The following is a 21,479-nucleotide window of genomic DNA, read 5'->3' as shown; positions in this document are numbered from 1 at the left end:
TTAAATCCAGGGTTCAATCAACAGGTTTATGCCGGTCCAATGCAGATTCGCGAGCTATATTTCGATAGACAACACCCGTAGGACGCCGTAAACTTAAAATTCTTTTTTTCTTCCCAAACACAACAACAAAACATGGACATTGAACACATTAACGGACCACCACCGCTCTTCTCCCCAAACATACACACAGTGGGTGGCGCGTTACTAATCAGAGGTTCAGAGCAAAAAATACCGAGTCTTCCTCCTCGTTTTCATGAAACTTCACGTGTGTTAGGGGGCCGGCAGCATCGTACGACACATGGAAAGTGCTGATAGCGAAGATGCTTCCTTCTACTTCTCCTCTTCCTTTTCCTCCTCAGACACAGTAGTACGAAAGTTGAGGATTCGGAAAGCACAGAAGAGAACAAACATACAGTCACCGACCGTCTCGTCTCGGCGGCTGTTGGCAAACAAGAAATCGAAGCAACACGCGGCGACATGATGACGACGATAATGATGGCGATGATGGTTCAAAAAGCAAACCCTTAACCCTCTGCCGACCGACACACATTCTTGGTTAGTTCGCCTCTCCCCAAATCCATCTTCTCCCGTGGTGTGATGATCGTATGAATATTGGCGAGAACGATGATGCCGCCTTGAAAAGTTTCTCTCGCAACAGGAGTGACGGCGGCCATCCTTCTGCCTCTCTGCACTATCCTCATCCTGCTACGAAGGACACACAACACCAGACCAGACTTTATGCTGCGCGATCATCGCTCGTTCGTTCTAACTTTTTCTTTTCCTCCTTCTAGCTTGGGGCTTCTCCTCAAAAACGGAAGAAAAGCCATTCATGCCACATAACAGCACACCACTATCGTCACCTGCTTTTTACTCTTTTGTGTGGAGGATCAACAACGCAACAAAACCCCTTGTTCCACATGGAAAACTCGCAAGAAATCCATAGCGCGCGGTGCCTCGGGAACGGTCAAAAGCACGCGCAGGAAAAACCCCTCGCCTCACGCGCTGCGGCTGGCTTTTCGTCGCTTCGAATAACCTTCGAAAATGCTCTGTCTACTACGCACACACTTCAATCCCCCTCACCCCTTCACCCCCTAAAAAACACACGAAAAAGTCTGGCCTCGCGCGCGCGTGCGACGCTTAGCAGCAGCAGCGGCACCAGGACCACAGCAGGACACCACAAAGCTACCAGAGAGAGAAGGCACGCTCGCCTCGGTCGAGTCTGCTCTCGAGTGCGAATCAAGCACCAAGGTTAGAGCGAGACCGATGGTACGGTGAGCATGACGCACACACGGCGGCGGCGACGACGGCGACGTCGGCTTGGATCCCTTTTCATAGCCTACTACTACTACCACTAAAGTACTGTGCTCTCTCTCTCTCTCTCTCTCTCTCTCTCTCTCTCTCTCTCTCTCTCTCTCTCTCTCTCTCTCTCTTTCTCTCTCTCTCTCTCTCTCTCTCTCTCTCTCTCTCTCTCTCTCTCTCTGTGCCACCATCATCGTCTGCTTTTCACCATCGCACACACGCGCCGCGCTTCTACTTTGTTCAACGAAAATGAAAACTTTTTGCTTGTACTAAGGGAGATCAGCATCGCGTCTCCATCACTCTTCGGCGCTAGGCAAGATGCTGATGTTGAAGATGCAGCAACAAACTACGGGAGAGAGGTGGGCTAGGGATATGGCGCACTAGCAAATTCACTGTCTCTTTCCGCCCCCCCAGCCCAGGTTGTGATCGTTCTCCGGTCCCGCTTCTTCCCGCTGTGCGCTTCCATTTTGAAACTCCCTTTTTCATTCCGAGAAACCCCCCCCCCCCCGCAGGCGACGACAACGGGCAACGGAGGGGCAGCAGCCATTGCCGCGCGCACAGGGTGACACGCACGCACACCATTTCATCATCATCAACATCGCACACAGGGCAGGCAGGCAGGCAGCGGCAGCAGTTTTGTCCCATTCTAGTATGCCGCGGCGCGCGTCAGACACACACACCAGGGACTTGCATAGAAAACTGCCGCTCCTGCCATCACCGTTGCCTTCTACGTTTATTGCCCCAGCAACGCTTCTGCTCTGCTTATGGCTCGACAATGTGCCGGCGGGGGAGATATTCGAGGAGACGAGAACGAGAAAAAGGTCTAGCAACCACACAGTGGCAGCGGCAGCAGCAGCAGCAGGCCGCGCGGATTAAATTACGCAGAGAGTAGGAAACGGGAAAGCTAAGGAAACGACGGACGGACGGACACGTTCTAGATTGTTCGCTCGCGCACAGAGCCTCCTCTCTCTCGCTCTCGCACACTCGGAGAGTTGTGAACCACACAGCACAGTGCGCCTTCCAGCATGGAAACACACGGCACGGCGGACGCAGATCGCGCCACGAGAAAACTCGACACAAAATACGTGCGGAGCTTCTATTATGCTTGCTCTTCGTTTTCACACACTCAACACACACGCGCCGCGCCATTGGCGCTTATCATACGCATAGCTTGCTTTTCAATGGCGATGATGATGATGATCACGAGAACATCATCATGGCGAACAAACACCACACAGCAGTAGCAGTAGCAGCAGCAGTTCACACGGGGAGTCCCTGGCACGCACGCACGCACGGACACGGAACACACACCAATCGTCATCGAGGGGACAAAGTTGTTTCGCAGCCGCTACTTTGCGTGGTCGTCGTTGGTCACAAAAATCGGTTTCCCCCCGAAAAACTTGGCCCAAACAACCTTCTAGCCGCCCTTTTCTTCCACCGCCACTCCACACATCGCTGCACTACTCACACTCTCTTGATCGGGTCGCACGGCTCTCTTTCGCTCTCACTCTCTCATCTGCGCCACACTTCACACAACGCCGCTCCGTTCCACGGCGAACACGGAGCCAAAAAGCGACGACACGATTCGGACGGGCGCGCTGAAGCAAGTGAGCCGCCTCGGTCGAGCCGAGCCTCGAAAACTCGCCGCGGAAAACCCCTGCCCGACTACCTGGCTCCACACACACTGCCACACGAGAGCGCGCAAACGGCACGCACACAGCGGGAGAGCAATGTGCGAGAAAGAGAGAGAGAGTGATCGAATCGGCCCTTCCCGTTCGCTCGAGCCTCGCTGCCTACTACGGATGATGCACGTCGAGCTCGCTTGCAGCAACAACACGACGCACATGCACACACACCAGCGAGCGAGTGGTGTACCCGCGCGTGTGGTGCCCTCGAGCAGCACATTCAATCATGCGATTCAACCAACATGGGGTACGACCTCCACCGAAGGAAACGCGACACACGCTGAGAGCAAACAGCCCTCCCTCCCTCCCTCCCTGCCCTCCCTGCTGCCCTCATCCATCCGCCTCATCCGTGTGCGCATTGATGGGGCTGAGGTCTGGGGGGGCAGACGATGTGTATGCGCGCCTTGTTCTTCTGGTCGGCGGGGCAGGAAAAACCAATCATACACCAAGAAGGCACACTCTAAAGTGATCCCCCCCACACATCGGGCTGGAGGGCACCGAACACATACACATTGCAGTCAAGAGTACGCACGTACGCGCACGGGACGACATATCCGCGTGTCTCGCTTCTTGGGTTCTCCGTGCTGTGTGCTTAGCAGTAGAAAAGCATACAAGACACACAATACACACATACGCAGCGAAACGCGCACTTTCCGATCGTCCTCTCTCGGCGGGCATTTCCGCTTCAAGTTCTGCATCGAAGGGGGCGCTGCGCCCCTGCTTGCACGGCGGACGGACACTAGACGAAGAGACAAAACAAATACACACGACGGAAAAGCGCCGATCGTTCTTCGTCGGACGATGATGATGATGATGATGACGCCGCTGCCGCCGCCATTGCGAAGATGACACATCGAAAAAGGGATTTTTCATTTTCTTGCAAAGCCACGACCCGACGGTGATGGTGGTGGCGGCGGCGGCGCCGGTTTGTGTGCTTTTTTGTGAACAATCCGTGGCTTACTCTTTTTCTTAGCCGCGTGACGCAGGTTTTCGCCAACATCTTTCGAAGATACTTTGCAAAGTGCACTACGATCTTTGTCTGTCTGCCATCGGATTGGAGGAAACAGCTTCTCCGCATTTTCGTGGCCTACTCTATTCGTTGGTGTGTTTCGATCCGATCTACTACGTTCTCCCCATTCTGCCACCTTTCCACTTTTCTCTTGAACCATCAGAATTTAAAATAAAATGTATTCCTCCATCAGACTGATCTCTCTGGAGAAGGAATCGATTTTTCGATTAATACTACTTCAAACGTGATCGCCCTTCTTGAACTGCACTTTGGGCCGACAATTCATACACGATCGATAAGAGATGCCATTATGTTAAGCTACAAAAGCATTCGCGATCTACAATCCGTGAAATAGAAAATGAAAAATCGATATTCAAATTATTGGTGTATCCCGAAAACATTCTCATCATCTTGGTGATCCCTGCCTGCTTCAGAGAGCCCCCGGGGGTAAAAAGCTGCCATTTCGACGATGTCCCCTTCCTCTCTTTGATCACGCGCGCCAGTGTGGTAGTGGTGGTACCAACAACGCTGCTGCTCGCCGATCCTTTGTTCCTTCTCCTTCATACTTGAGCATTTCCCACACGCACACGCACGCACCGGGCATGGACGAAAATGCGACAAGGAAACCATGCAGAGAGAGCATGCATCACATCCGAGGGGTCGCCGAGTGTGGCCGAGGAATACGCCATTTTCTCTCTACTTGGAGGTTTTACTGGCGGCTGTGTTAATGCCCTGTGACTCACACAGAACGTCCCCTATAGTAGTTTCCCCCTTCATTTCGACAAACTACGAGCGCCACGATCTCCAAACACACTATAAAAAAAAACACGTAAAACTACTCTCTTACTCAGGGACGCGCTCTTACTGAGCCGGTCACATAAAACGTAAGTAACCTTAAAGGGAGTTGTGCGATGGATAATGGAGTTTCACGAGAGAAAGAAAGACGATGAAAAGGCGACGTCGACAACGACGACATCATAAAGCGAAAAAGATTGGAGTTTTACAAAGTTCGCGTGAGCGCCAACTCATTCTCCCCCCTCGGTTTGGTGCAAGAGACACGCGGACCCCGGGGATCGAGAAGAAGCAGCACACACAGCTTGGCGAGGGTGACCGGGGAGCACACAAAACGACAAACAAGCAACCCCGTCCGGGCGAGGAAAAAGGCAGAAGAAGTGTAAATCCGCAGCAGATTACTTCTTTTCCATTCCTTTTTTCGCTTCTTCTTCTTCTCCTTCTTCTGCGTCACCTTTTTCTGCTTTGTAGAACAACAACCGAACCCAACACAACACCACAATCCACAATCGAATGATCAATTGCGTGGGATGATGATGTGAGCAGCGAGCGGCGAAGGAGGAGGCCACCTTGTGGTCGAGCCACCAACAACAACAACAGCAGCAGTAAAGGCATTAACACTACACTCCTCGTTCCACCGGCGCCGGACGGAACTTGCTTGGGATTTGGGCTGCCTCGCCCTATATAAGGAAGGTAGTCATTCCAGAGAGGCAAAAACAACCTTCGCGCGTTGATCGCGAGGCCCACAGAGAGCCCCACATCCGGGCGACTAATCTTATCGATCGTATGTCCCCCCCAACATCAACCAGTTTTTGCGCGGTGCGCCTGCTCTGCTGTTGTTGACGATCGGCCCGGAAAGTTTTTCTTATTCTCGAGCGAGCTTTCTTGGCAGGATTCTCATCGGCTTCAGAACAAAACAAGCTGTTCGAGAAGCAAAGCAAGTAAAGCTTAAAGAAGCGCACAACAGTGCGGAGTTGGAATGGAAAATTCCGATTCGGAAGGAAAGGAGAAAAGGAAAAGGAGAAGAGGACACCACTTAAGTGAGACATGCGCTCAAGAGAAGTGCAGCGCACAAGAAACAGGCAAGACGATCGACGATGGAAAACACAACAGACAGCATATGCCCCCCGCGGGGTAAGGGAATCGTGGTGTGCGGTGCGTAAGAAAGAGGAAATGAAGAGAGAAGACAGAAACAGAGAGAGGGCTCCTTTGCCCCTAGATGGAGGAGGAGGTAGTGCATTTTAGTGATCGTACCCACAGGGACAGAGAGACCATCAGCTCCACCATTATCCTGTTTCGTGGCACACATCACGCAAACCACAACAGCAGCTTCGAATATCCGAACGAAAACCGGAAAAGATGTGCAAATAATAAGAAACTCTAAACCCAACATGAGAGACTGGCACATTTGTGTTTTTTTTTTTTGACTTCTCATCCCTTCATCTCATCCTCTCTCTCTCTCTCTCTCTCTTACACCAGAGCAGCTCATATATCCTCGCGATCAACAGCATACGCGCGATCGCGGGCGTCGTCATCGCCTTTTCCCTCCGAAAAAAAAAATCGGAGGAAAACGAGGAAGCTTCCTCTCCTTCTTCTCCGGGTTGTTCACGTTCGCGTTGTGAAAGCGCTCGCGATCGTTCACTTGGACGGACACACACCGAGGCCCGGACGCACGCACATGCCGGGACAAACTCTCGACCCGAAAAATGTGAAAATAACGAAGAGGACACTTCACAAAAACCTCGCGATCGGGGGACCCGTAGAGAGAAAACGACGAAAAGTTGCAAAGAAAGGAAAAAAGATCGCCCCGAGGAGTGGGGCTTGAGATCACATACAACCCAGCGCGCAGTAGCAGCGATCGCAAGCAAGCAAAAGAAAGAGAGAGAGAGAGAGAGATACACAAAGAAAATGAGCCACAAGATAGGGTGACGGAGGAGAAGGAGATTGGGGGTGACCGAAATCAACCCTGTCACTCCTCTACCACCACCAGCAGCAGCATCACCATCACCCTCCCGCCCGCAGGAGGAGAGAACAGACGAAACACACAGCCAAAGAGACCAAAAGAAAAGAAAATCATCAGGAGACTGGCAGCTGAGCAAGAGAAAGAGAGAGAGAGAGACGGGGAGAGGCTGTGCGGGATCAGTAGCAGCAGCCGGCGAGCAAGCAGCAGCAGTTCGAGGGTCTCGTCGCTTGTTTCGTTTTTCGTTTTTTAGGAAAAGTATCTGCGCGTGACAGCCGGCCAGGCCAGGCCAGGCCCGAAGTGGCGAAGAGCAGACGAAGAGATGATGATAAAAAGGAACCAAAGCACGCCACACCACACCACAGCTTTGGAGCACGGAGGACAGGGATGGTAAAACTGCTGCTGCTTAAGCCAAAGCGTGTCGTTCGCGGGGGGGGGGGGGGGGGGAAATTAAGAGAGACAACAGCCGGGAACATAACCAACCAAATAATAAGACGAGAAGATGAACCACCAACCAACCCACCGAACCGAACCGAACCGAACCAACACTTTGCTCTCTTTGAGGTGACACATAACCCTCCCCAGTGGAAGCAGAGAAGAGGTGTGTGGGCGCTCGAGGGCCTTTCCCCAACCAACCATTCACATCCCTCCCGGTGCTGCTTCCCAAGGGGACACACTACATCAGCCAGCAGCGAGGAGCAGCGAAAAGGGAGGTTGGGGTTTGGTTTCCATCGAATATTTGGTTACTGCTCCACGAAGCAGCAACCTCCTCCTTTTCTCATCGCCGTCGTTACCATATCTTTTCGGTTTTGGGCGGTTTTTTGGCTACCTCCTCCCTGACCCACAAGACAGTTCCCCCTTTTTTCAGTTCCTATCTCACGGTGTGTGGGTAGAGAGCACGAAGCAGATCTGCACACGAGCATAGTGAACGACAACAACATGATGGGGAGCGCAGAGCAGAGCAGAGCAGAGCAGAGAGAAGATCGATCGATCTCGAGCTTTTTCTGCCGAGGGTGGCTAGCTGGCAACACACCTTCCTTCCTTTCAGGTAAGGTGTGTGTCTGTAAGTGTGTCGCGGCGGAATGATGGTGTGGTTGCGGACGGTTCCATCAACCGATTCCTCCTTCCTGGAAAAGGAAAAATGATTATTGATCTTTCCTTTCGGCGCACGGTGCGTACCACACAACACCCGTTGCCATTCAAGAGACAATCTCCCCGGCGAAGGTGAGTGCGAAAGCGAGAGACAGAGAGACAGAGAGACAGAGAGACAGAGAGTGGGAAAGCTGCTTAAGGAATTCCAACCAGACCCTCATCTCTCCTCTTTCCTTCTCTACCGATCTTTCCTTCATCCCCTCTGCTGCTGGCTCTGACTCTGACTGATTGTCGCCTCCACAAAAATGTGTGCTTTTTGGCGATGTTTTTTTTTCTCCCTTTTGCCAAAGTTGCCCCTCGCGTACTTCCCCCCCTCAATGCCTTCACAATCTGCTTTGTATGCTTGTGCGTGCGCGCTCCAATATTACTACTACAACTTTTCTTGCATACAAACAGAGCCGCGCCGAGCGCGTTCAGAAGATTTGGGCGATGCTCCCCCTATGATAAGTAGTAAAAAAAACATTCATATGTGTGTGCGGTGAGGAAGTACGGAGGAAAAAGAGAAAACAAGCGTATAATAACGCGGTGACCCCCGCCCCCCCTCTTCTCCACCACGTCATCGCCGTTAAGCTGTTCGTTTGTCGCCTGCGCACCTTCTTGTCAGCGATCCATTTTCAGTGGTGGTGGGGCACCTCGCGATCAGATCTCTCTTCCTTGCCAGAGAGAGAGAGAGAGAGAGAGAGATCACCGAAAAATATCGACAACAACAGCGATATTTTCGCGAGCTTCCAACTTTCCAATTCGCGCGATCTTATGCACGAGAAATGGACGAGAGGAAAGCAAAAGATTCGTTTCCATTCGATTGTTTCGATACCTTGTGATGGTGTCGCATAGGAAACGGTAAATTGAACTTAACAAAAAAGATCAACGAAAATTTCATAAACAATCACATGTGATCGTTGTTGAAAGCATAAGATTCTAAACTGGAGAACAACTTAACATCAAATGGGGACACAAATGTTTGCAACAGGGAGAGGAGGATCATCGCGTGAGGGAAGAGAATCGAGCGCCACACACCGTTGCCATCGCGTGTGGCCATTTTCTACTGCGCATTAACTCAACGTGTCCTTGCTTGCTGGTTCCTTTGGGCATCATCATCACACCATACACCCGTACCACACCACACCACACAGCAGCACTATGGAATTGAGGATGATGAGAAGCATTCGCGTTCTGCATCTCTCTCTGTTCTTCTTTTATTGCTCAATGGCAACCGAGCGCATTGGGGGAAATAGTGGATGCGTTGTCCCTCGCTGCTAACACACCGAGAGGAGCAAGGGAAAATGGTCCCCGTTTGTGGTGTTGTCGGAGTCGGCAGCAACAGCGGCCTTCCACCATTCTGCGCATGACCATCGAGAGCGAGGTCGCTATCGGTGTATGCGTGTGCAAAGAGATCCTCATGCTGCTCCTGTCCTCAGCCACCACGTTCGCAGTACGGAAAAGCTTCTCGAACCTCTCCTCCCCCTAGCGCTGCCCTTTTCGCAACATATTCGTTGTGTCTGTGTCTGTGTTGGACGAGGTAGTGCGCAAGATCGTAAAATGATATCCTCGTTCGCTGACTGTTTCACTCGCTTCATCACAAGCTACGACGATGTGGCGGCCAGCGACATGCATGATCGTTCTCCAGTTTTCCTCAGCCCCCCCACCAACAACCCCTCCCCTTTACAAATATATAGAGTGGCGACCGTAAAATGGAAGAAAACATTTGTATAAGCGTGTCCCCCCAAAAAGGAAACAAAATGGTGTAGCTCCGCAGCGAAAAGTGGCACAAAGAAACCGAGGAAAAACCATTCCCATCTTGCTCCAGCTCTCCATACCCCTTATGTCCTCTGGAAGAGACACGGGAACCTCAACACCACACCACGATGATCTACGCTCGCTATACGATGGCCAAGGGGGAGGATGTTGCCTTTTCCATTTTACACATACAGAGCATACAAACACGTACATACATGCGAACATAATTGTTCACAGAGAGAGAGAGAGAGATCCATCACGCACCAACACCATCAACGTGGTGATCCCCCTCGATATTCAACATGCGCATTGAAGAGCCCACAAACACTCACACCGAACGTCACCACGTCCTTTTTCGTGAAAATTAGGGGCCACACAGCGGGGACACAAATGTGTGGCTTCGCTTTGCCTGCACGATCCGAAACCCAACCTCTACCAACACACGAGCGCGCGCGCGGTCGTCGAGAGATCCTTTCCACCGCTCCTCGACTTGTCATGCACGCACACAGACACGCGCGGTGGTGTGGCATGGCCACCGGATATCGCGTATCCTGGACGACGAGGGGGATAATATTCGTACCGTGAAACCAACCGGCCACCAGATGGATGATTAAATGGCAAGGAAGGGTAGGAACGACGGAACGTCTGGTGTACAAAACAGCATCATCCCGCTGCTGGTAGCGAGAGAAACCGAGAGAGAGGAGAAACTCGCCAGGGGTTCAGCAGCGAGAGGGATAAGGATTTTATCCCCCACCGGTCTCTAACCCCTAAGCTAATACAACGTACTACCATCTGGCACTGGGGTGATGGTGATGTTGATGCTGCTGCCGTTTGCAATTCGGTGAAAAACCGGTCGCCAATCGCATTTTCCTTTTGCTGCTTGTGGTCTACTATTGATGATGATGATCGCAATTGAGGTAACTCGAGCTCGAGGGCGAGGCAGCTATAATGGCTGATCAGAAATTGATCAGACTTAAGTAATGGAAGGATGGAAGAAGTGCAAAATTCCTTTCAAATCAAAAGACTTCGATCGAAGCTTATCTCTGCATCGATGATCTGCTATTTATTTAGACCAGAAGGCAATAGTTGTTAGCAGCATTTATCAATTCAAATAAATTTAAAGCAAATCAATGCAACTCCAAATGATCCTCTTTATAAAGTTTCACGAGGAAAGGGTCGTTTGTAGAATGTATGTCCGGAACTGTACGATCATAAATGTGATATTTCAGATAAAGAAACAATAAAAGTTGACACAATATTTGATCTGTTATCGAAAAGCAATTGCATCAGCAATAACACAGCTTAATTCACCATTTCCTGCCTTAATGCTATTATATGGGAAATAGTTCACTGATAACAACCCGTTAAAAGGATAATCGTCCAACAATAAGGAAAAACTATTGACTCACCAACAGGATGGTAGGTTCTTCGTTTTAAACTCACTCAAAAGTGACACGCGATCCTGCAGCCGCTGCTACTGCTACCCAAAAGGACCAAAATCACAACAAATCACACACTCCTGGTGCCGCACGCGGCTCGGCGGGCATACAGTTTTCCACTGGCGCTCGGTGTACCCCTACTTTGTACCCAGACCCCGCCGCTATCTCTGTGTTCCGGCGCACAGGAAGGTAGCGCCATGATCCCCTCGAAAAAGGAACCTACAATACGCACACACCACCATGGGCGCACACCTTTATGTCGTGGTAGTGGTGGCTCGTCGTGATGCTATCTCCCTACACAACGAAACCAAACCAACCAGCAGCAGGATCGATCAGGTATCCCCACACTACCACCATAAACGCATATACACGCAGACCCTTTTCGCATGGAAAATGAAACGTTCGCCCTCGCCACCGCTCTCTGTAGTTTACAAACGAGAAAAAGGGGATCGCTACGACGCGTCAACAACAGCGTGCGCCGGGGACCAACCACCCGACCGACCGGAGAACCCCGTAAAACAGGATCTACGCCACAACGCCTCTACTCCTCCTCTCTCTCTCTCTCTCTCGCTTTCTCTCTGTTGCCGCTGTTCTGTCGACAACGGTGCGTTTCCCGTTGAACCATTGAAGGGGGAAAACGGATATTGAAAAAGGGCGCACGCACCCCAAAAAGCCCGTGGCCTAACTCTCTCTCTCTCTTTCTTTATTTCTCTCTCACTCTGTTCTGTACTCCTTGCTGTCGAAGGGGGTTCTTCTTTGAGATCGACAACAGAAATGCACAAAAAAGAGAAAGGAAAAAGCAAAAGAGACAAATGAAGCGCAACCACCGGGAGGCATCCAAGGCATCCCACTGGCAAGCCAGGGCCAGTGTGCCAGGGCAAGGCATCCCAATATCCCGTGTTACTACTTTGCTTTTCCTATTCTTTCCATTTCATCCACATTTTTTCGTTCGTTGTTTTACATTCCCATCGACCGATCTTTCATCATCACCCTCTTGGACACCCAGAGACAGGGAGAGACAGGCAGAGACAGGAAGAGGCAGGCAAGAAGGGCGCACCATTTTATGTGTGATCCTTTTTACCCTCGACGCCAATGAACTCCACAAAGCAAACCAACACGACGACGACGATGGCAGTAAATCCCGGCGTGCAATACAACAATTGGTTTCAGGGAGTTCCTCTCCCCCGAAGCTTCCAAACAACACACCACCAGGGACAGGACATGGACGGACAACAAGAGGAACACGCACACAGAGAAGAAAACAACCTCCTCCGACTGGCTCACGATGATGAAGAAGGATCTCCGAGAGATACAGAGGGCCAGATAACATGATGCGTCGTCGTCGTGTGCGTGGTGGTGGTGTTGGCGAGATGAAATCATCCTAGAGCTAGGCTTTACACCTCCACCTACTCCTCCTCCTCGTGACCGATGTGCACCCCAAGTCCCTGAACACGGAATAAACCATTCCTTTCTCTCTCGCTCCCTCTACCATTCCCGTCCATGGGACTTTATTATCCTGGTGATGCGCTCGACCTTCAAAAAATGCGTCGCAGTTTCGCCCTGCCATCCTTCTGAATCCTCTCGCAACAATCACTGCAGCGCGGTAGCATCGGGACACGCACAACAAGGGTGCGTCGTCGTCGTCGTCTGCTTGCCCCACGCAAAACATACAACACCATCGCATCCGTTTGCTCCCTCGCTGATGTTCAGCGTTGCTCGCTGCTCGTAGCGAGATAGCCAACCCCCGAGCCCGAAAAAGGGACACCCCTGGGTTTCGGATCCGTGGAAAGCGTGAACCAAGCGAAGTGATGTGCTGCTGCAACCCTATTCCTTCTCCTCCTCCTCCTCCTCCTCCTCCATCCACCCCATCATCCAGGGCAACGGCAAACAACATAAACAGGATATCCTTTTGCTACAGCACACATACACAGAGCCAATTGGTGAAAACGTGCACAACAAGCGGGCAGCGGAGCGGATGATGCACTTGGGCTAGAGGCTGGGCCACGGCCACGGTTCCCCGGGGTTAACCGAACAGATGGTCACGTTTTCCACGCCAAAGCAGCGCCAACATCCCCTCTCCCCTCTCGCTCTCTCCCTCTCTCTCTTCCTTCTTTTGCTCAACAGGATCCCTTTTTCGGATTGCTTTTCCCCCAATTGAAAAGAGGATCAATCGGCCGGCCTGTATGTGGGGAGAGAGGAATGAGGAATGCAAAAAAACAAGGCGTCGGAAAAAGGAATGAAAAGGATCGTGCGCGCACGTGTGCATGGAACGCCAGGGGACTCCCGTTGTCCCCGAGAATCGTACCAGCTGCCACACACCAACCGCCACCGCCGCCGCTAGGAGAGTTTTGGGTCGTGGTGATGCCCTTCCCTCCCCTCTGTTTTTGGGACACGGACACGGACACGTAGCAGCAGCATAAGGCCACGGGCACCAAGGACCCCTACTACCGCTATCAACCAATCCCCCTTTTTTTCTCTCTGGATGCATTTTAACTAAAGTTACCGGGAACCCCTACAACAATATTCGGCGGTGCACCAGCGGTTCGGATACCATTCAGGCACACGCCAGCCAGGGGTGAGGATCGGAGTGTGGCCGAGATTTGGATGTTTGAATGCAGAAGCACCACCGGACTGGATGAATCCCGTTTAACGGTTGATGTCATTTCATTTCGTTTCCAAGTTTTACAAATCGTCGAGAGCGTTTTAATTACAAAAAGCAGAGATATCGATTCCAATCACCCATTTCTATCGAAAGATCTTATGATTTCCTGTAGTAGGTGCATGCATTGAATATTTCCGTTTTGCTACTACATGGCGCCATTTTGTTTGGGAAAGGTTCACGGCCCCATATGATATATCGTTTTAATGTTGAACTAAATACATTTAAAACGCAATACGTTACTGCTCGTAATATTGACTACAACTTAGGTTTTCCTCCAGTTGAAAATGTCAAGTTTGGTGGCTGAAAAGTCCATTGTTTGGAAGCACAGCACCCCATTCTTCATGAAAGTATCGAATAATGGGTTCTTGCCTAAAATGCTTCAAAAGATGAGTAGTTCTTTCGACATAGGATTCGAAAATTGCCCAAAATATGGTGAAAAGTAGTGGCTAACGATGGGCAATATTTTTAGTAAACAGTTAGGTAAGATTTATTGAGAAAAAACCGATAAAATTTGGTAAAAAAAACAGCAAATTTCAATGCATACACCTAATAGATTAGAAGCTACAGCGTTATATGACGAAGTGAAAGACGCATTTCATTTAATAAATGTCTCTTTTTATACATTACCATGATGACAATTGAAATTTCCATCAACTATATGGCGCTTTATGTGGTATACCTTACCTAGCTCAACATAGGTATAGGTTGACGTGTTATTTTTTAGATCAAAGTTGAAGTTGACAAAGGTAAAGGAAGGTAACGCAAAATGGAGATGGAGGCGTTTGGGCACGCTGTGAGGAGCTCGCTACCAACATAGCGAGCAGCTACCTTGAACCTTGAATTCCATCGCGCAAACCACGTAGCGCAACCAACCTTCTTTTGCTGCTGCTGCTGCTGCTGCTGCTGGACGCAAAATCCATACCAAGTAGGTAGTAGAGAGCATGGTGGTGATGTGGCTCATAAACGGACATACCTCACCAACATAAGTGAAGTCCCCAACAAACGCTATAGACGATCAGCCAAGTTTATAGCCAAGTCTACAGCACACTACTGGAAACTGACTGACTGGCAGCCGGTTTCAATGAACGAGTGGTTTTTCCATCCAACTTTCCGGATGCCTACAAGCTGCACCTCCGCTGCTTTTGCATTACGATTTATCGGTTCTCTCTCTACACCTTTGGGGTGTGCTGTATCGACAGCGCAAAGCGAGGTGAGACCTCTTTCCGTAGTAACAGCAGTAGTAGTAGTGCTCCACCACCTAGCCAGCCAGCCAGCCAGTCAGTAACACTGCTCGAGGCACGCAAAGTGTATCTAAAAGGTTTCCCATTAAAAACGTACCAGAACGTACTCCCCTCCCCGATAAACGGTGACCACCACATCTATCCCTCTTTGGACTAACGAAAACATAATGCTAATGCTGATGAAGGTCACCATCATCATAAGCAACTACTACTACTGGTATACCTCCTCTCTCTCTCTCGCTTTCAGAGGGAGGCCAATTGTGGAGTGACTCGCGCGCTACCGGACAAAAGCTCAACTAACCATTTAGCCTTAGCCCTGAGTTGAAACTCATTCAAACCGTCGCGCGGTGGTGGCTGCGTACAGCCACCAACAACACCGCATCATACTCCTCGCCAACACACAGAGTCAATTAGTCTCTATATGAAGCCCCTCTCTATCTCTCTCTCCTTCTACTACATGCGGATGAGGTAGTCAAGCTATGCCACCACACCAAGCGGCCGTGCGCAGATATCGTAATTACCGAGTGTGAACGCAATGAGATGATGACGATGGAAGGCTTTAAAAAGGCCTCTCAGGCCACATCATGCTTCATGTGAAAAATATGAGCCACAGGAAGTGAACTCGAACTTCGTTGTTGGCGTCGTCGTTTGTGCGTTTGCGAGAATGTCAACAGGGAGACACACAACGAGTGCTCTCTGCCTATACTAGAGCTTGCACACTAATGCTTCTGATTTATGATCTCGCGCACTACGGAAAACTAGTGCGCGCCCCTCTATTAATCACAAACTAGTTATTCTCCCCATTGCCAGCAGCAGCAGCAACGCACTCGATAGGATTTTCCAGTCCAGGTTGTGTTTCTAATGTAACTACACAACCAACGCTGACGACGCTGAGGAGAAGCAGTTCCTCCCACTTGATGGTCAAGTTCCGAAGAAAAGATCATTACGCGAGATCGGCGCCAGAGACAAGGTGTACTCGTCGACGTCGTCCCTAGGATAAACCAAGCGAGCGAGGGACAGAGGAAGAGAGAGAGAGAGAACGCGCGCATGTAAAATAATCATAAATATAACATGCAAACAACAACTATACATTTCAAGGTCAACCTCCTTGGATGCCAGCAGCGTACGAAGCTCAACAGCAGCCGTAGCCGCCACCACAGCACAGCGCACACATCAATATGTTGGTGCGATGATGTTGGATTGCTGCTGCTGGGGAGGAGGTGGTGGGTTTTTTTAGAAGGCAGCCACCACCGCCGCCGAGAAGGTGTATGATTCGCGGGTAGCAGCAGCAGCATGCAAAAGGGAGCGCTAATGGTACAGAGGGAAGCTGCTACTACCGTTTGGTATGTGCCAGAGAGAGGTAAGCGAGACGTTGGGGAGGAGAGGTAAGGGTTAGACACCCAGACACACACGCCATGGCAGAGAGGCAGGCTGGCAGGCAGCAACAACACGCCATGCCACGCCACGCTAGTGCAAACTGTGTACTAAAGAGTGAAAGAGACCGCGAGAAACATCATATGCCCACGCTCGAAGCAAGAAACCTCGCACCAGAAGCATTCTGATTAGTGAGTGAGTTTGGTGGCGCACAAACCGATGCTCTCTGCCCCTGCGAGACAACAAACGGAGACAAATACACGTCGAAGGAGCGCTCTAGAGTAGTGTGGAGAGTAAGTGAGCGAGTGGCACTGTAAAGTAGCCAAGAAAATCCATCCCATTTAATGCTTCAAAGTAACACCATGATCAGGAGTAACCACTACTACAACTTGTCACAAAAAACAAATGCTACCCCCCCAGCACCACCCTCACACAAACACAGATGATGTGTTGCTGACGACGATGACGAGAGTGCACGGCAGCCGCTTATTAATGTTGCACATTACCAACAGCGAGCAAACAGCAGCAGCAGCAGCAGCAGCAGCAACAGAGCAAACACCGAAAACAGGTATTCTACACGCGTGCATGCAGCGGCAGCTGCAACAACGGAAGGCTGTGGGGTTGGGCGCGAGAGGCAGGAAAGACCCTGAAAAGTCTTACAAGATTGCACTTTGCCTCCCTTTCCTCCTCTGCCACCTTCTTCACAGACCCTTGTGTGATTCGCCGCAATCACAACTCTGTCTGCGTCTCCTCTACTACCCTCTAACACTCAACCTCCTACTACTAGGTCTGCTCCTCGCGAGAGAGAGAGCCGACATTGACTTTTGGTTTGGCGGTCCTTCGCCGCCGTGTCATGCTATGGTTGCCCTCCCCTCAGGGGCCCACCAAGCACTGATGCTTTTTTGCAAACTAACGATCCGCGCTCGCTCGATGCATTCGCCAAGAAGAGAGCGCGCCGCGCATTTTGGTCGTCGTTTGGCCGTTTGGCGCGCACGCGAAACGGTTCGAGAGTGTGAGTTATGCTGTGCTAAATCTTGGCGCTTAGGTCTTTAGGGGTTTTTTTTGTGTGTAAAAAAACTACCAGTCCGAAATCCCATTCGCAGAGTGGATGATGCATAAAAAAAAGGTCACCTCGACCATTTTATGCTACCAACCCTGACAGGCAGGCCTCTCTTTTTATTCTGGTGCTGCTGCTGCTGCTGCTGCTGCTGCTAAAAGGCTCTTAGTAGTGCGAGCGAGCAAGCGAACGAGCGCTAAATTCACGCTGATTATACATGTTGACATTGACGGGAACAACAAGCAGGTATATGCGTACTTCAGCACCAACAAGCCCTCCTCCTTCCATTGGCGAATCGTTTGTGGCCTAAGGTTATTTTGTGTTGAAGCCTACACCAAAGTGAGGTAAGCATGGGCGCGTGCCTACAACAAACAGCATATATACATACGATGGTGCGTTTTTTATGTGTGCCAACAACACAAAGAAACATGTTAAATAGGATAGCGGATTGACAACTGGAATGTACGAAGAAGCGTAAGCTGTCGTAGTCCCTTTTTTCGCAAAGGGAACCTATACCACGCCTTGTATGGGTGGCCAACGGAGCCAAAGATGACGACAGCCCACCCCGGCACACGGGAGAGGCTTTCCATTAATTGGTAAATCAAATAACCCCCACCACACACTCTCGTGCTGCCTTCGAGTGTCGCCGTTGCTTCCCGATTTTTGTTTTCAGAAAGTGACCCACAAAAGTGCGCACGAGTGCTCAACTCGACGATCGACGTCGATCGGAACACCACAACGAGCCATCGAAACAGCATAAACCTCTCGCCAATGCTAATGGTTTATGCAAATTACCCACATGCCGCGAAACATTCTTCGGGACGCTGAAGTCATGGACTGGGAGAGGCTATAGGGCATGTTCTTTACAACGAGAGTTGGCGTAGATCGGGTCTTTTAAAGCTATTAACTTTTCTACCTCCACAAACTACTTCTTTTTAGTAATAGCTGAGGGTAGAGATAAGAATTCCATTGAGAAATCAGCTCCATTTAGCAAGCAAATTGTTGTCAAGCAGTGTACTGGATACATCTTTAAGGCTTACTAGTTAGAGAGTTAATACTGTTGATGATCACTGTTTACTTCATTTAATTCACAGGAAAATGGCTTATAAGTTTGTGTAAAATATGCCACATCAATTTAAAACTTGAAGCATGCAAATAAATATGCTGCTAGTATTTCTCTCTCTTCTAGACAACTAATATGTTTCTGGTCGCTTTTTTCCCTATCCATTCTTTAAGCCGGCGATACATGAAGCGTAAACTCTCGTATAAACTCAGAATGTAATGCCAAAAAGTTTACGCTTCGTGTGGCAGGCATAATCGCATAAAAGTTTATACCGAAAAGTCAACTGCAATTACATTCGTGCACCTGCAATTACACTATGCTATTAAATCAATTACATGTGTTTTTGGCCACAAAAAATATAAATCGACGAGATAAGTTGATTTCTGAACATCTTCTTTAATATTTTAAGATGTTTTTACTGTATATTAGCGATTGAAGAACATTGAATCCATCATAACGCTACGCTTCATGTTGGTGCTAAGTTTGCGCTTGCTTTTACACACGGATTTACGCTCCGCGGGCCTATAATCTTTTTGACATAAGTATAATCTTTTTGGCATTACACTCTGAGTTTATACGAGAGTTTACGCTTCGTGTATTCCTACCTTTAGAAATAAAGTGAAAAGGTTTCCCCATTCTGTTTTCCAGCCACGATCGTGCGCAACTTGCCACATTTTTTCGAGCCAACCCGTATAACGATCGAACCCTCCACCACCATCAGTGTGTTCGTCGTTTATTCTAGTCCCGCTTTTCATAGTCGGGGGGGTCCAGCGAAGGGGGCGACACACCTAACTAGAACACACGCCCGCCGCCGCCCACCACACCATATTCCATTTTTATAACTCGAGCGCGCGCTCGGCAATCGGAAGCTCGGCAAGCTCGAGGACTCGCGGGGGAAGGGGCCACACAACCCAGTCGCGGTCCCGGGGTCCACAACTCTCCACATACGCGAGCATACTTACGGAGCGGACGCGACAAAAAGGGGGAACCCACGAGCCACCATATGCGCGTAAAAGCAGCTCGATCGCTCCCCACACAACAGAAACGCAGATCTACTGCCTCATGCTGCTGCTGGTAGTGTGCTTGAATGTGTGAGGCCATTTATGAACCCCCCCCCCCCCCCCCCGGCGCATACCGAGCCTTCCTCCTCATCCATTGCGCCTGGCCTGTTTGTGTACTCGGTTTCCACAAAACAAAATGGAAAAAAATATCGAAAGAAATATTCGAGAAGGAAACTCCACCGCCGGTCATCAGTCAATCAAGCATCAAATGTGCGCGCGCGGCCCACTTAAGGAAGGTGTGCTTTTCGTTGTCGTTGTCGTGTCGTGGGGTTAATATGCGTATGTGCCTCGCCCCAGTGCGCGAGGATCACTGTGAGGTGTGTGCGGACGTGCACGTCATCTTCTGCTTTTGAGAGCCAGCACATTTTTCTCAAATGGAAACTAAATACCCTCATCTCGCATTTTAAAAGCGGCAGTTCTTTTTCTCTCCATTTCATTTGGGGCTTTTTTTACGAAAAGCAATCGCGACAATCCACCTAGCAGAGCGCCACAGCGGGCAAGGTGACGACCCTTCTACTACCTCTCTAACACCACTACCTCTCATTACGTCTCCCGCTGGCTGGCTGGCTGGCTGGTGCCCCTTTAAGTGTCAGCCACCTATACACGCTTAGCGCATCGACGCCCATACACCAGCAGCATGATTAACATACGTTGCGTGTGCATACACAAGAGGTAGGAGGTTGGTTGTTGCTGGTGTGTAGTGTTTCCTTCGTCATCGTTCTGCCATTTATGTTCCTTCCTTCCGCCACAACCCCCTTCTTCCATTAACTCAACAAAGATGCGAATTCCATTGCGACATCCACACGGGAGCGGCGCCGCGCGCGCCCCTCACGATCACCGAGCAAGACAGCATAGAGTATGCGAGGCGGCGTCGTCGTCGTCGTCGTTGTTGATCGTGTGTGCGAGCATTCGGTTCGTACGTGTAACCATCATCATCATCATCATCGAGCAACATCACGGAAAGCACACGCACGGTGGTGCTGATCTCCTCCTCGATGTAGGTGGAAGAGACCGCCAACCCAAAAAGTAAACCATCAACAACCATGCCGATGGTAACTATTAACGAGCACAGCACGTAGCCACCACACCACCACACTCTCTCGTGTGCTTGTGTGTAGCCGATCAGTGGCCCGCCATCACCCCATCACCGCATCATCATCATCATCATCATCATCATGTGTCCCCTCTCGTAACCCTCCCCCCACTTCCACCCCCCATTCGAAGGAAACGCGGGCTTATGCGAAGGTTCGTGATGTTTTTTTTTTTTTTTGGTGTATCGTGCCTCCCCCGTGCGTGCGTATATGCTGCTCCCAACACACTCACTGGGCCCAACATCAACCTGAGGGAGTGTGTGTCCGGTAGGGCGTTATGAATAGCACACGCGGCGAACAGTGACCGATGCTGGCAAAATAAGTATTCCACCACTCCACGGTAGTAGTAATCCGAAAGTGAAGGATTTTTTGTTTTCCAAAATGGTCCCGTCGTCGTCGCCGTCGTCGTCGTTGTGGTGGAGACAGGCGCGAGAGCTGGAAAAAGAGAACCCCCGAGGCTAAAGAGAAGTGTCGGGGGGTGGTCGCTTGTATGCTGCTCTCCCTGGCTCTGGCTCTGCCGCTGTGGTCGCCCGCCGGCGTGCGGATCGAACAACAGCCATTCGAAGGGATGACATCATCAACCAACCAGCCAGCCAGCAAGTCAGCCATCCATAGCACCTTCTCTCCATCTCTCATCATCATCGTCGCGCGCTCGCGATCAATCCGGCCTTTAGCCACCAGGAGAGAAGGAAAAAAGAGGGAGACAACAGACAGACAGAAAAGGCATGTCCGTGCCTGCTGTTTCTGGGCGAATGAAGGCGCGCGGGCGGCTCCGCTCGATCCCATTCGACAATACATCCCCCGCGTGAGCATCCTTCTTCCCGCGCTCTCACCACCATCTTCATTCTTCGAAGGAA

General features: G+C 50.4%; 1 protein-coding gene across 3 annotated transcripts in view; it reads right to left on the bottom strand.

Moving 5' to 3' along the window:
• LOC126575460 (longitudinals lacking protein-like) overlaps positions 1-21,479 on the bottom strand; it is a 55,793-nt gene that overhangs the window by 31,258 nt on the left and 3,056 nt on the right. For 2 of the 3 annotated variants that reach the window (XM_050236164.1, XM_050236166.1), the window contains exon 1: positions 2,768-2,898. The exons of the other annotated variant lie outside the window; for it this stretch is intronic. The gene's annotated coding sequence lies outside the window, so the exon portion shown is untranslated. Of the gene's footprint in view, positions 1-2,767; positions 2,899-21,479 lie in introns of those variants that run through there. 3 annotated transcript variants of the gene reach the window in all.

Source organism: Anopheles aquasalis, chromosome 3, assembly GCF_943734665.1.
Source record: "Anopheles aquasalis chromosome 3, idAnoAquaMG_Q_19, whole genome shotgun sequence".
NCBI lineage: Eukaryota > Metazoa > Arthropoda > Insecta > Diptera > Culicidae > Anopheles > Anopheles aquasalis.
Note: the sequence above shows the minus strand (reverse complement) of the source record. Positions and strands in the feature narration are given on the sequence as shown.